Source organism: Orcinus orca, chromosome X (assembly GCF_937001465.1).
Source record: "Orcinus orca chromosome X, mOrcOrc1.1, whole genome shotgun sequence".
Lineage (NCBI taxonomy): Eukaryota > Metazoa > Chordata > Mammalia > Artiodactyla > Delphinidae > Orcinus > Orcinus orca.
In genome coordinates this window covers 96,103,218-96,117,577 of record NC_064580.1, presented here as the reverse complement: position 1 = coordinate 96,117,577, position 14,360 = coordinate 96,103,218, and the positions used below count along the sequence as shown (strand labels likewise).

Sequence of the window (14,360 nt, the reverse complement as noted above, 5' to 3'; positions counted from 1 at the left end):
GTATGACTTCCAGCTTCATGTGGGCTGATTCTATTCGAAAATCTAATAAAAGGTGTAGTCATTGCCATCATTTCTGTTGCTTGGTCCTCCTGAGCGCTTGTCTCCCACAGACTTGATTTTCCTTCTGCAGAGTGAGCGGAGGAGCTGATTAATTATTTAGAATCCCTGTACAACTATTATCTCAATTTCTGCACACCTCACCTCTGTCAAGTGGAAGGGGAATGAGTACTACCCACATAATTACCACTGAAACTAAAAGGCAGAGAGGTTAACGGGGTTTGAAGCAGGTCCCACAGAAAACGCTAGGCAATAAGAAGCAGAATGCCTAAGGGTCTGAAAACTGTCTGACCAACCAATAGCAATGTCTATAAGGCCCAAGAGAAATAAAGCTCTCCTTCCCAACCTCTCGCCCAACCCAAAAGGAATACAGCTTTCAAAACTGTTTTAATGATGACAAAAAGCCTCTGGCACTTGAGGATATGAGGGTGTTAATTTTGTTTGGCAAAGTCAAGTTGCTTTAAGAATTTAATTCTATAACTGGGAAGGTGCAATTCTGATTTTAAATGTCTTTCTTCCCTGGAGCTCAAAATCCAATTTACCCAGCCCACCTAGAGGGACGCTTCTGCTTTCACCAAGTCACCCTTACTAATCTACAGGCTAAGCTGCAATGGGAACGCCTATATTGAACATTTGGTCAATGGACCTAACAAAGAAATGTAAAAAGTAACTTACTACCCCTAATAACATAGCTTCAAAATATATAAAATAGAAGGTGACAGAACTAAAAGAAGAACTAGATAAATCCACCTTTGTGCTGGTCAATTTTGAAAACTCTCCCAACAATTGATAGATTAAGCAGATGAAAAATCGGGTAAGGCTGTCAAAGAGGAGGAAAATTAAAAAGGTTGATCTAATGGACACTGGCCTCATGCTGGGCCACAAAGCAAGTCTCATCAAATTGCAAAGAACCAGACCACAGAGACCACACTCCCTGATCACAATGTTATTAAGTTAGAAATCAGCGACAAAATAACTTTAGAAATGTTTAGAAAAATTTTTAAAAATCCTTCGAAACATCCCATGGGTTAGGAAATCACAATGGAAATTATAACATACTTGGAAGTGAACAACACAACAAAATACTACATACCAAAATCTGTGGGATCTAGCTAAAGCAGTAGGTAGCTCAAAATTATTAGCCTTTAATGCGTATAGATAGTCAAATAAAGTCTGAAAATAAATGAGCTAAGCATCCAACTTAAGTTAGAAAAAGAACAAGAGATAAAACTCAAAGAGGGCTTCCCTGGTGGCGCAGTGGTTGAGAGTCCGCCTGCCGATGCAGGGGACCCGGGTTTGTGCCCCGGTCCGGGAAGATCCCACATGCCGCGGAATGGCTGGGCCCGTGAGCCATGGCCGCTGAGCCTGCACGTCCGGAGCCTGTGCTCCGCAACGGGAGAGGCCACAACAGTGAGAGGCCCGCGTACCGCAAAAAAAATAAGAAATAAAAAAATAAAGTATTTTAAATTGGTTTAAAAAACAATTTTTTAAATTAGCATAAATTAACAAAACAGAAGACTAACGCACTATAGAGAGGACAAAGCCCAAATTGCTTCCTACAAGAGATAGTAAATAAAACTTATAAATTTCTGTTGAGATTGATTTTTCAAAAATAAGTAATGTTATGAATGAAAAGGGGATTATCTTTTTAATATCTGCAGTTTTTATAGTTAAGAGGCTATTAACAATTTTTAACCAATAAATATGAAAGTTTAGGCAAAATGGTCACATTCTTAGAAAAACAAACTACCAACACTAATTAAAGAAGACACAGAATACTTGAAAATTCCTATCATCATGAAAGAAACTGAATCAGTCGTCCAAAATCTTTCCCCAGGAAGACACCAAAGCCCTGATAGTTTTACTGGCAAGTTCTAGCAAGCATTCAAGAAACAAATAACTCCAATCTCATGCAAACTATTCCAGAGTTTAGAAAGAAGAGGAAGCACTACCCAACCCAGTTTATGAAGCTAGCATAAATACCAAAACCTGACAGGGACAGTATGAGAGAGGAAAACCAGAGCCATATTCATTCATGAACATAGTTGTAAAAACACCAAATCAAATACTAGCAAACCATATCCAGGAACAAGAAAGATAATGCATCATGGTCGAGGTCATCCGATTTCAGGAATGCAAAGTTGGCTTAATATTAGAAAATCAACATATTTTACCACAGTGAAAGATTAAAGAACAAAAGTAATATAATCATCTCAATAGACGAAGGAAAAGCCTTTGATAAAAAGCAACATCCATTCATGATTAACAAAGAACAACTCAGCAGGGCTTCCCTGGTGGCGCAGTGGTTGAGAGTCCCACTGCCGATGCAGGGAACACGGGTTCGTGCCCCGGTCCAGGAAGGTCCCACATGCCGCGGAGCGGCTGGGCCCTGTGTGAGCCATGGCCGCTGAGCCTGCGCGTCCGGAGCCTGTGCTCCGCAACGGGAGAGGCCACAACAGTGGGAGGCCCTTGTACCGGAAAAAAAAAAAAAAAAAACACAACTCAGCAAACTCAGGATAGAAGGGAATTTCTATTGTCTGATAAAAGATGCCAAAATAATTTACACCAAACACCATACTTACCCGTGAAACACTGAAAGCATATCCTTTAAGACAGGGGAGAAGACAAGGGTACCCACTATTGCCACTTCCATTGAACATTATACTAGTGGTCTTAACCAGAACGGTAAGGCAAGAAAATGAGGGGTGGGATAGGGAGGGTGGGAGGGAGGGAGACGCAACAGGGAAGAGATATGGGAACCTATGTATGTGTATAACTGATTCACTTTGTTATAAAGCAGAAACTAACACACCATTGTAAAGCAATTATACCCCAATAAAGATGTTAAAAAAAAAAAGAAAAGAAAACTAAAACAACAGAACAGAATGAATAGTTCAAGACGTAATTCAAGACAAAAAAAGAAAGAAAATGAGATTAAAAATAAAATGACTGCAAAGGAAGAGACGAAAGTCTCATTCGTTGTAGATTATGATTACCAACATAGAGAACCCAAAAGAATCCTCAGATAAGTTAATTATAATTAATTTAAGAGCATTCAGCAATGTTGCTGGGTACAAACAAATGAGCAAAAATCAGTTGCATTTCTGGACGCCAGCAACTAACAATTACAACGTGTAAGTTACAAAAGAGAAAGAAAAAAACACTAGAGACTTTACAGGGGAGTGGGTGAAGGCCCTGGTTCTGGTGTCAGACTGCCTGGTTTCTAAAAGCAGTCCCACCACCAGCTGTGAGACTTTGGCAAGCTCTCAGTATTTAGCTGTTTTGTGCCCTACCTTTTAGACTTCTTGTGAGGATTAAATGAGTTAACACACGTAAAGCACTTAGACCGGTGCCTGGAACAAAGTAAGAGCTAAATAAATGCAAGCTGTTATTATCACTGTGAAGAAGTAGTTAACAGGCCTGTTATCAAGGGCCCCGAGGTTCAAACTACTGGACTCCAAGACATCTCAAGGGTAAAAATATCAAGGAGCCACCTGTCATAGGAGCCAATGAAACTCACCCATGTTGTCCCTTAGGCTGGGCACTGAACTCCCACACGCAACATACAGCTCATTACTCATACACCCTGCTGTCTACAGCTTAATTAGCAAAAGCACGCACTTTTTCTCTGGAGATTTCCACCCCTATCTTCCCAACTCTTTTAACTGGCAGCAAAAGTCAACAACTTCAAGCTTCCTGTGAGGTTGAAATCCAGAGTTCTGGTTGGTTACTCTTCATCATCAAAAGACAAGGCAAACCTCAGCCCCTTAGGGCAGACTAATGCCAGGAGAGCTTCTGGAGATATTCGAAGAAAGGCTGTTATTTGTTACTGGCTCCACTTCTTGGGGCGAAGGGGACAGAAAGTAACTAATATTTTGTGAGCACCTATTATGTTCCATGCACTCTTCTCAGGGCTTCACCAATATTAACTCATTTAAATTCTTTCCATAACCTGAGGAGATAGAATTCTTAGCCCCATTTTACAAATGAGACAGTGATTAGGTGACTTACTTAAAGCACAGAGCTCATGAGTGACAGAAATTAGCTTCAAACCCAGATCTGTCTGCAAAGCCCTGCACCAAGCTAGTAGAGAAAGAAAGAAAAGAGGGAAGTGGGTACTATGTATATGAAGCTGTGGATTTCAATTCTTCTGACACCAGAGACCACAATTCCAATGGGAATGCAAATAATCATTATGTGAATAGAAGACTGAAAAATCAGCAAAACAGAAGGGTATCCAAGTTAGTGTTTATATAAAGTGGCAGCAGATAAAATGCTGCTGCCACTCTGTGGCATGACTGAGCAATATTTTTAAAAAACCCACAGAAAGGGACTTCCCTGGTGGCACAGTGGTTAAGAATCCACCTGCCAATGCAGGGGACACGGGTTCAAGCCCTGGTCTGAGAAGATCTCACATGCTGTGGAGCAACTAAGCCCGTGCGCTACAACTACTGAGCCTGCGTGCCACAACTACTGAAGCCCACGCACCTAGAACCCGTGCTGCACAACAAGAGAAGCCACCGCAATGAAAAGTCCACGCACCGCAACGAAGAGTAGCCGCCGCTCGCTGCAACTAGAGAAAGCCTGCACACAGCAACAAAGACCCAACACAGCCAAAAAATTAATTAATTAATTAATTTTAAAAATAATGTTTGTAACTCTTTAAAAAAAACAGTAATACTGCCCCTGTGTGGCCTCATTTTACCCATTCTTTCTCTGAAAACCAAGATATTCATGGCCAGAACATACACTCCCATGAGCATACGCAGACCCAGGTGATCATGAATAAGGTAAAATTGGGTTGGTAGCTGAAGAATACGATGTGCCTGCAGCTTGGGTTTTGATGCCACCCGGTTTTTAACTCCTTTTTTTTTTAACTTAATAATATCTTTTTTTTTTGGTAAGTCTTTTTGATTTTATTCACTCTAATGAGTGACACTGTATCTTACTGTAGTTTTTTTTAACAGATCTTTTTAAAATTTATTTATTTTATTCATTTTTATTTTTGGCTGCATTGAGTCTTCGTTGCTGTGCGCGGGCTTTCTCTAGTAGCGAGCGGGGGCTGCTCTTCATTGCAGTGTGCGGGCTTCTCACTGCAGTGGCTTCTCTTGCTGCAGAGCACAGGCTCTAGGTGCACGGGCTTCAGTAGTTGTGGCATGTGGGCTCTGTAGTTGTGGTACACGGGCTTCGTTGTTCTGTAGCATGTGGGATCTTCCTGGACCAGGGCTCGAACCTGTGTCCCCTGAACTGGCAGGCGGATTCTTAACCACTGTGCCACCAGGGAAGCCCCTAACTCCTTCTGTATGGCAACACTGCCAGGCTAACCGACTTGATGGCCCACAAGTGATGAATATCCCAAGGGCTTTGTCCTGGAACCAGTGAGCACAAGGCTAACATCTGTGTCACACTATGCACCAAGCACCAGTGCCGTCACAGCCCACCTGTCAGGGCTTCCCCTTCCTGTCCCCAAGTAAATAATTTTGTTCCTCCTAATGGCAGAACCTAATCTTAATGGGCAGAAGAGGAGACCAGAGCCTGGCTTTGGGGGCAGGCCCTCACAGCCCTGCCTGATGCAAGCTGATTGATATACCCGTACGATCCAAAATCAGAGCCCCCAGGTTCAAGAACACACGTGCCCACACACCCCAAGGATAACATAAAAATACTTTTTAAGATCAAAGTTACCATTCTAACTGCAGCATCACATAGGTTTTATAGATTATTAACCTTAAATGTTCTTGAATCCAAGATGATTTTTGATGACGAAACAGATAAGTGCAAGGTCAACAACACTAGACCTAGTTATGGATCTACCTGCTCTTAAACTCTGAAGGGAGATAAAAGTTGCACGTACAACCTTCTGTTTAGATTGCTTCTCTTCTAGAAACCACCGTCTCCCAAAGCCCTCTTGCAAAACAGAACACAAATTCTAGTAATTCTAACCCAGACCAATAAAATACGAGCACCCCAGATTTAGGTGCCCTGCTACCCTTTCAGTCTTTACTTGATCTTTAGAAATACTTTCAGCGACTACGAAGGGCTGAAATTAAATAACAGCCACTTTAAGAAAGCTGGTAATTTTTGATGTGGGGAAGGAGCTAACTGAAAAGAAACTATTTCAGGCTTCCCTGGTGGTGCAGTGGTTGAGAGTCCACCTGCCGATGCAGGGGACGCGGGTTCGTGCCCCGGTCCGGGAGGATCCCACATGCCGCGGAGCGGCTGGGCCCGTGAGCCATGGCCGCTGAGCCTGCGCGTCCGGAGCCTGTGCTCTGCAACGGGAGAGGCCACGGCAATGAGACGCCCGCGTACCACAAAAAAAAAAAGAAAAAAGAAAGAAAAGAAACTATTTCTTTATAAATTCCTGAGGAAAACCAGAACAAATGTGTAACTGCCTAAGCATGATAAAGCCATCTGAGGTTAACTGACCCATCCAGGAAGCTCCTGGGAGCACTCTGAGTTTCTCCCCACTTATACAGTTCTGATGCATTCTATCCCTCATCCAATTCCTTGACTTCCATCCTGCCAGGAAGTGAGAAATGAACCCAAGTGTCACTAAATGTATGAGCTGGGAGGGATCTTACACATCATCTGGTCCAACTCTCATTTACAGATGTGGAAAGTGAATCCCAGAGATGGGAAGTGACTTACCTGACCCTGCAGTGCTGGTGACCGGCAGGTCTCCCAATACAGTCTGCCCCACAGTGGAACAGAACTCGACTACATGGGACTCTTCCCATCTGACTAGTTCTTTAAATGGGCTTGCAGAAAATTGGCAGATAGTTCTTCATCGATATGAAGAATGTCATTGGTAATCTCTTTAAATGGCAAACTCTACTAGCCTAATAGTTAACAAGACCAGCCTTGGAGTCAGGCAGACCTACCTGTCCAGACCTAGCTTGGCCACTTTCTAGCTGTATGACCTTGGGCATGTTACCTAACCTCTCTGAATCTTATTATCTTCACCTGTAAAACAGAAATGCCAATAACAGCATTGATCCCACAGGGCGCTCAATCAATATTAGTTGTGACTATTACCACAACCTGGCACAGCGGAAGGCAGAGCTGTCAGCTCCCTAAACCCTGTCTGTGTGGGGAAGGGGCTCGGGGAAGAGCAACCCAGAATCTCTACCTTGAATTACACCTGACTCTTCACAGAAAGCCCCAGACTTGGAACTGAATTTTGGACTTGGAAACCGGCAGGAAACGGGGCTAAAAGAAACAGCCTGACGCTGTCACCACTAGGAAGCCGCCCCACGGCACTAATTCTCAGGACCGTACATAACACCTCCTTCCTCTAAGGTAAGCTTCACACACACACACACACACACACACACACACACACACACACACACAAAGGAGTGACTGAGGCATAAACCTACTAAGCTTGGGAAAGCCCCTTAGAAAGAGTAGAAAAAGTACCATAATTAGACACAGAGGGCTTAGAGTCAGTGGCTGTTTAAGTAAAGGGAAAATGTACCATCTTTAAGGCCTCTTGGGCCTGAGCTATAATTCTAGTGGTAACCAGTGCTGGCCCTCTCCAGGCAAGGTTTTAAGAAAGACTAAAATGCAACTCCCCTCCCTCAACCATAAGGAAGCTGGGAGCATAAAGCACAAAGTGGAATTCTAGTTAAAGTTTTAACATGAGCCATTAGGTTCACTTGTTCAGCTGATCAACAGAACACTGTAACAGGGCCTCAAAGAGAGACAGCCCGGCACGCCAGCCCTGGCTCTGCCCCATCCCAAGTGGTGTGACCTTGGGCAAGTAGCTTCCCGCTCTGGGCTTCTTTTCCTCACTGCAAAATGAAGGGTTTGAACTACAGGATCTTCAAAGGCCCTCTGACCTCTATCATTTTCCTGTTGTAAGTTCTCCACATAAAAATGTAGTAATTGGGGGCTTCCCTGGTGGCGCAGTGGTTGAAAGTCCGCCTGCCGATGCAGGGGACACGGGTCCGTGCCCCGGTCCAGGAAGATCCCACATGCCACGGAGCGGCTGGGCCCGTGAGCCATGGCTGCTGAGCCTGCGCGTCCGGAGCCTGTGCTCCGCAACGGGAGAGGCCACAACAGTGAGAGGCCCGCGTACTGCAAAAAAAAAAATAAAATAAAATGCAGTAATTAGACCATAAATGAGCCTTGATAATAAGCTCCCTGGGGAGCAGAAACCATATCTGATATTCCTTGTGTATCTCACAGTCCCAAGTACGATGCTCGGCTCAGAGTAATTGCATAATAGATGCTGAGTGATACAGATTCACCGCACAGTGCCTGGCATATCATAAGCTTTTCACATGCCAGGCAGTTTGCAAGCCTCTCTCCCACCAGGCTTTTCAAATATGTCAGATTTTACCATTCCCGGGCTTTTAATAAAAAGCAGCATTGCACAAGAAAACAAAGCTCCTTGTCACTTCACGTGACAATGATTGAACACGTAGGTGCCAGGCACTCTGCTCTGTACTGCAAAAGGGGCAGACCTGGGCCTAGTGCTGGCACTCGTCCTATAAGCTTTATGAGTCAGGGTGAGTCAGTTAACCTGACCCAGTGCGAGGCCCAGTGAGCACAGTTACTATTATTGAGTAACTCCTGAATTTTACATCTTAGATCTTAGATCTCCCCCGATAGGCTAGCAACTAACTAGCACACAGTGGGACGAGCGCTTTACTAGTGATGCACCCACAGGCTTTGGGAATACACAGGACAAAATACGTGTATTGAAATAGTGTTAAATACACACACACACACACACACACGCAAACACACAAGCTTCCGAGGGCCAGTCTAGGCTCAGAACACATTTAATCCCATCTTCTACACTTGTGGCTTCTAACCCTAGTTGCATACTGAAATCACTTGAGGAGCCTGAAAAATTGCTGGTGTCCAGGCCCCCAGCCCATACAATTAGGTAAGAATGGGGTGAGGGGAACAGGTATTGGTATTTTTATTTTTTTTTATTTTTTTATTTTTTTGCTGTACGCGGGCCTCTCACTGCCGTGGCCTCTCCCGTTGTGGAGCACAGGCTCCGGACGCACAGGCTCGGCAGCCATGGCTCACGGGCCCAGCGGCCCCGCGGCACGTGGGATCCTCCCAGACCGGGGCACGAACCCGCGTCCCCCGCATCGGCAGGCGGACTCTCAACCACTGCGCCACCAGGGAAGCCCGGTATTGGTATTTTTAAATGCTTGCTTAATGACTGTAGGTGTAGCCAGGGTTGAGGACTCCTGGACTCCGCCTTCTCCATCTCCACCTTTAGTCCCAAGCTTAGTGACAGGTCCAGCAGATAACTCAACTCGGAGGTCTGCAAAGCCACAGAAATCCCATTTTGGTCACTCAGCAGACTATTCTCTGAGCCATTAAGATGACTGTGCCACTACCAAAACATTTTTGGCCACCAAAACTTAAAGAGTGGCTTTCTTAACCCTCGGTCAGTCAGAGAAGGTAATTAGCTAGTCCAGCCTCTGCCCCAAGCACTCTACTGGAGGCTGAACTGGCCTGAGATCTCATCCTTTTGGGGGAAGCTTCTCTACTCCTCAAGTTGATATTTAATCTGTCCCTTCTTAACTGCGCTACTCCTTGCCTCATGCGGATGTTTCCTTACAGCTATGAGTGTGCTCAGCTCCCACTGCAGCTGGGCCCCCCCCCGCAGTCTCTCCCCTGACCCCATCCTCTCCCTTGCCCCCCTTATATACACACGCCCACTTTGGTTTGCTTTTCTAATTCCTTCTTAATCAGCCTCCGCCTGCCTCTAGGCCACCTTACTACTCTTCTACTTGATCCCTCCCCTTTCAGCTGAACCTCCTGGCCATGGGGTTGCTGCCTTACTCTAGCTCCTTTCCCGCCAGCCACACAGGCAGCAAGGCCCCTGTGGGCACAGCCTCCCAAACACATGATGCTTTCTCAGTTGCCAGATCTTCTCTCGTGAGTCGGCTTCCTTCATCCGCTGACTCTCTTCTACTAACTGCTCTCCCAGGCTGCCAACCATCTCCTTTCTTTCTTTACAAAAATATTTCTTCTTAATTACTCAAGAAATTTGTACTCACACCAAATTCAAACAATACAGAAATGTGTTAAGTATAAAGTGAGCGTGTCCCCCCCCTTTCCCTAATCACTCAGGAGTAAACACTACTGGTACACATTCTTCTAGGCTTTTGCAACGTGCTCAGAAACACGCACATATACAAGGGCTTGTGGTTTGTTTTCTTAGGAAATGGGTTCCTATCATACATACTGTTCTGCAGTTTGTCTTTTTTTTTTTTTTTTTTTACCGGTACACGGGCCTCTCACTGTTGTGGCCTCTCCCATTGTGGAGCACAGGCTCCGGACGCGCAGGCTCAGCAGCCATGGCTCACAGGCCCAGCCGCTCTGCGGCATGTGGGATCTTCCCGGACCGGGGCACGAACCCGTGTCCCCTGAATCGGCAGGCGGACTCTCAACCACTGCGCCACCAGGGAAGCCCTGTCTTTTTTTTTTAATTTTAACAATATACTGTGAATATCTTTCAAAGGGAATACAGAGATCAGCCTCCCTTTTAAAAGCTGCACAATACTCCACTGGCTGGATTTACCATTCTGCCACTGGCAGGCTGTTTCCCAGTCTTCTCTGATGCCATAACGTCCGTGCACACAACTCTTCACACACAAACATTTCTAAGGTAACTATTTAGAAATGGGTGGACGGCTGCCCACAGGACCAGCCTGTACTCACCAATTCCAAGTGCCTTTTCTCAAGTCCTCCTTGGTCTCAACCTCTTTGCCTCATATGACAATAGAGGACCTGCTTCATGAAACTCCTTCCTCTCTTGGGTGTCTTTCCACTTTTGCTTCACTGAGTCTTTTCTTCTGCCCACAAAAGTAGGCATTTCACAGAATCCTTTTCTTCTTTCTCTCCCCTGGCTTCCATGATGTTTGCATCTTCTGCCCCTCCATCTTCTCTAAATCACGTTGCTAGCCCAACCACATCTCAATTACCTGCTGTTCACTCCAGCCTCAACGTCTCAAACATCTGAGACTCAACAAATCCCCGAATGAACACCTGACCTCTTCCTCTAAGCCTCCGTTTCCTCATCCGAAAAACAAAGGGAATGGACTAGACTCGATTAAATTTTCTTTAAAAATTAGGAGTCTAGTATGTACTAGATGCTGTGCAGGATAGAAAAAAAAATCAATAAAACACAGATCTTGCGTTCAGGGAACACGCAAACTAAGGAGTGGGGGAGAGACATAAACAATTATGTAATATAAGGCAGAATAAAATGCTAAAGTAGACAAGAATGGCTAAATCTGGCATGAAGGCTTGAAAAAAGCTTCACAAGAGGGAATGTTTAGGCTGAGCCTTGAATGATGACTGGCATCTCAACAGGGAAGAGAAAAGAAAGTATTTCTGGCTGAGGGTACAACATGAACAAAGTATAAACTCAGAGTCAAAGAAGCATGGAAGTTCATGGTACATGTGGCTGGATCAGAGCACATATGAAAGAATGTATCAATACTAGAGGACAGGGACTTCCCTGGCGGCGCAGTGGTTAAGAATCCACCTGCCAATGCAGGGGACACGGGTTCGAGCCGTGGTCCGGGAAGATCCCACATGCCACGGAACAACTAAGCCTGTGCACCACAACTACTGAGGCTACTCTCTGGAGCCTGTGCACCACAACTACTGAGCCCACACGCCACAACTACTGAAACCCACGCGCCTAGAGCCCGTGCTCCGCAACAAAGAGAAGCCACTGCAATGAGAAGCCCGCACACCACAACGGAGTAGCCCCGCTCGCCGCAACTAGAGAAAGCCTGCGCGCAGCAATGAAGACCCAATGCAGCCAAAAATAAATAAGTAAATAAATTTATTAAAAAAAAAATACTAGAGGACAAAGCTGGGAAGAAGGTTGAAACCAAGATCATAGAAGATCCTGAATCCTATCATAAGGAGTTCCGGCTTTCCCTAAAGGGTTTATCTATCTGCCACTCTCTGACTGAGTAATAGTTGCTGCCTAATATACTATGCTAAAGGCAATTCTGAACTGACATGGAGACACACGTTGGGAAAGCATGCTCATGTTTTGATTAGCACGGTTGGCCTGGGGCACCGTAAGGTGTATTTGTCTAGCTATATCTACTATCCTTGCCAAAGGCAATAGGGAGCTATTGAAGGCTTTTGAGCAAGGGAATGGCAGGACCCAACATGAATTTTCCTTGTATCATTTCTGGCAGCAGTGTAAGGGATGGACAGAGCAGAAAGACCCCTAGAGAAGGGAAGATCAGTCAGGAAGCTGCTGTTAATAAGCCAGATGGTGGTGGTGGTGATGATGATAAACAACCAGACGAATTAGGGCAGAGAAATCAAAGAAGGAAGAGACAGATGGGAGAAATAATGGAAGACAGAATCAAAATGACTCCGAGACTATGATGATGGAAGAGAGGAATGGAAATGTGTCAAGGTTTCAAGGGACTTAACCTGGGTCACTGATGGACCGCAGTGCCATTAACTAAGATAGGGGCCATGAGGGAAAAGTATAATCCTTGCTTTTCACTCCAAATCCTCCAACCACTTTACTTGGCTTTTAAGCACTCTTAAGTACACTAGGAGGGAAAAAGCAGGACATACATTGCTTGATGGCCCCAGCATTTATATAACCCCACACATAAACCTACTATTCTTCCTTTGGCCAGATCGCCAAAGAAATATCCACCAATATCTGATCCTAAAACCAATGGGCTAATAATCCTTTGAATGCTCATGCCCCCAAAAGATGATTTTTCCTATGTAGATAGTGCTTTCTAGTTACGAGACACGTTCAACATATCTTATTTTACTTGACTGTGAGGTATGAAGGGCAAAGATCATCCCTATCTTACAGATACAACAGCCATAACTCATATTTATCATAGTTACTCTACGCTTGCTATGCACCAGACACTGATCTAAATACTTTACATGTAGCCATGTACTGAATTCTTACAAGAAAACCACAAAGAAGATACTATTATCCCCATTTTACAGAGAAGGAAAACAGGCCCAGAGATGTCAAGTAACTTACCCAAAGTGACACAGCTAGAAAGCAGCGGAGCCAAGATTTGAACCTGGCCAGTCTGACTTCAGAGCCTGAACTCTTAACTACCACACTTTGTATCATATAAGAAGATCAGGCACAGAGAGGCTACCTGACTAGCCAAAACTACTAGGTTCTGTCAACCAGAAACCTACATCCAAGGCCCACGTCTGTCTAATACTTAATCCTGTGCTCTTTCTATTACGCTACGTTGTTTACCGAGATGAACTGACCTCTTCCACTGGGTTAGCAGATTATTTTGACCTTTTCCCTCTTCGACCTTTGTCACTCACTTCTGCCAGACAAAGTTTCTGATTTTGCTCCCCTGCCGTGGAGCCTCATACAACTGTTCACTAGGATAGGATGCAGGTCTCTATTTAGAGGAGAGAAATGATGACCTCAGTTATAGTCCCAAGTGAATGGGTCTCATTTCCAAACAACCAGTTGTCTCGCAGCAGATCACACTGGCTTGACATACAGGCTAACTGAGCGTACACAACTCCCTGGACTACCTGTCCAGGACAAGCAGCAAGCAATGGTGGCACTACAGCCTGGCTCCTCTGTGGAAGAGAGGGAGCAAGGGCAGAAAAACACATAGAAAAGCAGTCGCTAGAGCAGTCAGGCAGAGAGGTGGCCTGCAGCCGTGAGATCCTCACTTTCAAGGCTGTAAGACAATGATGCTCAAAAAACACATGATTTCTGTTTCTCTACTAGTGGGCAAGAACAAAAGTCCATCTCCCTTTATGCTGGAATAGCTAAGGGTGGAAGGAGGCCATGTATGGTACTAGAGAGAGACAATGAACCGGGAGTCAGGAGATCTACCTCTGCTTCTACTGAGCTGTGCGACTTTGGGCAAGTCACTTCACCTCTCTGGGTCTCAGTTTGCTCATCTGGAAAAATGAGGGAGGAGATGACCTCTGAGGTTTTTTTTCAGCTCCGACCTGGCATCACTCTGCCATTTCAACCCAGGAAAGTATTGCTCGAATATTTTCTCCAGTATCTATAAGGCGACCAAAGGAGAAATCAGCTAGAACCGAGAGAAAGAAGGATTAGATAAAACAAAAATGACCTTTTTGTGGAAGGCTGCAAATTAGGTAATATATAGGCAATACACTTAAGCACAGTGCCTGGAGCATAATACATGCTCAAAATGTTACAAGTATTATTATCACTACTACTCCTAACTTTCAAAGTGTACAGAGATAACCAAAAATTATAACGAGCTCTTTCTCTTAAATTTAACTCCTTTTTGTCCATCTGACCCTAG

The 14,360-nt window shown here is 44.8% G+C and overlaps 1 protein-coding gene across 16 annotated transcripts in view; it reads right to left on the bottom strand.

Moving 5' to 3' along the window:
- The window catches only part of TMEM164 (transmembrane protein 164), a 179,465-nt gene that overhangs the window by 151,063 nt on the left and 14,042 nt on the right, over window positions 1–14,360 (bottom strand). For 3 of the 16 annotated variants that reach the window (XM_049705243.1, XM_033408826.2, XM_033408830.2), the window contains exon 1: window positions 10,753–14,120. The exons of the other annotated variants lie outside the window; for them this stretch is intronic. The gene's annotated coding sequence lies outside the window, so the exon portion shown is untranslated. Of the gene's footprint in view, window positions 1–10,752; window positions 14,121–14,360 lie in introns of those variants that run through there. 16 annotated transcript variants of the gene reach the window in all.